The sequence below is a fragment of the Frankliniella occidentalis genome, unplaced genomic scaffold, assembly GCF_000697945.3.
Source record: "Frankliniella occidentalis isolate FOCC.00 unplaced genomic scaffold, Focc_3.1 Scaffold96, whole genome shotgun sequence".
Classification (NCBI taxonomy): Eukaryota; Metazoa; Arthropoda; class Insecta; order Thysanoptera; family Thripidae; genus Frankliniella; species Frankliniella occidentalis.
In genome coordinates this window covers 604,495-607,183 of record NW_026267225.1, presented here as the reverse complement: position 1 = coordinate 607,183, position 2,689 = coordinate 604,495, and the positions used below count along the sequence as shown (strand labels likewise).

General features: G+C 43.5%; 1 long non-coding RNA gene across 1 annotated transcript; it reads left to right on the top strand.

Annotated features, from left to right (window-relative positions):
* Window positions 1–25: 25 nt before the first annotated feature.
* On the top strand, window positions 26–2,245 carry LOC127749819 (uncharacterized). The gene is made up of 3 exons (XR_008011370.1): window positions 26–1,643; window positions 1,724–1,834; window positions 1,932–2,245. It is a non-coding gene; the product is annotated as an uncharacterized LOC127749819 (long non-coding RNA).
* Window positions 2,246–2,689: the final 444 nt, after the last annotated feature.

Genomic DNA, 2,689 nt, shown 5'->3' with positions numbered 1-2,689 from the left:
CGAAAAAAATTCCCAAAAAATGAGTAAAAAAAAATGGGTTAAAATTTGGGTACTTTTTCCCTGGTTTGGGTACCTTGCAATTGAGTTAAAAAAAATCGCCCTTGTCAGATCTTGGGCACATAAGTGGACAACATTCGGGCCAAATATAAAGTCGATAGCTTCAAAACTACGGCCTGGAGGTTCCCGGGCGGAAGAATCTCGAGTTGAAGTATAGTCTAAACTGTAGTGGACGAACTGAGGGACGGGAACAGCAGTTTCTAGTGTTGTCAAACTGTGCATTATGACTGTAGGACGTACTGCACATCCTGAGTACCCATAAGAGACAGTCTTACTGCAGATGCTATACAAGCAGCACATAGACTTCTATCTCAGGAATGCGACTATAGTTCCGACAACAGTTGAGGTGCAGTGGATTTGCAATCGACAGGCACCCTGCCCCTTATAGTCACCGACTATGACGCGCTCCGCAATCTCAACTCACTCGCATTTGCAGCTGCCGACTGCTCTGATCTTTGTAACTGTACACATCATCTACAGCTCGTTACAAATGCAGTTGGAAACTGCTGCGCCCGTTGCGATTGTACAAATCAGCTGCAAGAGTACTTTCCACTCGTTGGCAACTACAGCTGGGAACTGTTTCGTGCTGCTGCCGCAGATCCCATTTCGCAATGCAATGCACATTCCCGAAGCGACGCTTGGCGCCTGCAGCGCGCTGGGTAGGCAGACCCGCCAAACAGCTGCGAGAAGCAGGCGGCCCGCCCGCCCAGGCTGATCGCGGTAGGGAACGCCTGGGCGCTTCTCCCGTAGGTGCGTGCAATCCCTGCAACGGCGGGGCCAGCTTACTGCCCACTGTAAAGTTGAGCCTTTTCTGTGAGAGTGTAAGATCTCGATGTAGGGACGCTGTGAGGTCGTCTGCAACTGAGGCCTCGGGTGGAAAATCAACGCGCCCTACCTGAATTCCCTCCCAGCCCCCTTCCCCTTCGCCTCTCCTAATCTCGCAGCCCAACTCCAAGTCATCCACAGGTTTTCTCGGTTTTCTCACTGGCGTTTGTCATCAGCCAACGGTCGCGACAAGACCGACCTCGCATTATTAGATAGGTGCGTCACTGCCTTTCGGAGTCCAGATCCCCCAAAAGGTGCGTCTTTGACTGCTGACACTATTTTTTGTGGCTATATTATGAAAATGCAAAGAGGAAACGTTATAACCTAACCTAAAACTACGCACTTTATGCGGCACGCAAAAGAGTTTGTAGTTATTTTTAGGAGTTGTCACTTAATCGGATATTGAGCAACACATGTCTGATTGAGAAACGTTTACTCTTACGCTCACGCTTTACCCACTTCATTTCGTTTTATAATTCGCAAAATCATCCCGCCGCTTGCTTGGTAGTTCTGTGATGGAGCAGAGAAAAGCTCCCAATATGCTCATGCAAGTGCCTAATACTTTTTCTTGTTATTGTCTTCCAGGTATTACTCTAGCTAGCAGCCAGGCTCAAGATGGTCGTGTACATGAGTTTCTTCTCACCCCTGGAGCCAGAAGCTCCAAATCTGTGGCAAAAGTCAGCACGCAGTAAAGAAGTTTTGATAGTGGAGATCCCATCCTTTACAACGGGGAGGAATATGTATCATTTTAGGATCAGGAGGTTAGTTTGGTATCCTCTCCAAGCATATCTTCATTAAAATTTACCCTGCATTTTAACCGGTACATTGCTTAATCTTTCAGTGACCCGTAAACCAGCATACGAGAGGACAGCATACTACAACAAAGTCTATGAATACCATAAGGAAGAAGCGGGATGGCTGTTTAACACCCAAAACCTGGACGAGGAACATGGTAAGTTTACTTTTGCACACAATACCACAAGCCCATGTTTATAATGTTTTGATGAGATTAATAAGACTATCATTGTACAATTCTATTTGTCAAGCAGGCCCTGGCGCGTCATCATCCCGGCATACCTTGTATGAGCCTCCAAGCAAACTTTGTTTGTAATACAGGTTAAAGTTTGTATTAATTGTAGTATACTTTTATGTATTGTTGTATTTCAAATAGAAAGTTTCACTGATACTCTATACACGATGACAGCTGTGCTTGTTGTGACTGTTTACGGAAGTCACATTAACCAGGCGAAAATGTAAATAAATTTCAAAGACTATGATATTCATATCGTATTTAATTGACCCAAAGTGAACACGGTAACAAGATAAAGTAAGCTTAAATATTTCACTGAATGCATCAAATCACATCATCTTAACATTTCCATTTTTAAAACATTAATACAAGCAACTCTTAAAGATTCACCTGTTGTTGACTCTATGCTAAAAAACATCAGCTTTGAATCAATTTCAGACACTGGGAAACACCTTTTAATGCCTTCTGCTCTTTCCTTTAAAACCTTTATATGAGGCAGAGGGATGTCACACAATTTTTTTTGGCGATTGATTTCAATAATGTGCCCCAAAACAAAACATTTGTTTTTAAAAACAAGAAAAGAATTAATCACAAATACTTCATCTGAAGTGAGGAGCACTACACTGTTATTTTGTTTTGTTACCCTAGAATAGTTAGATGACTGGTAAATTTCATTGTAAATCTGGCAACGGTCAAAAGACAAGAATTGGGAATTCTCTTCACACTCAATCCCTGCTCTCCTGACCGCTGTGAATGACTCAAGAGGTAGAGTGCTAG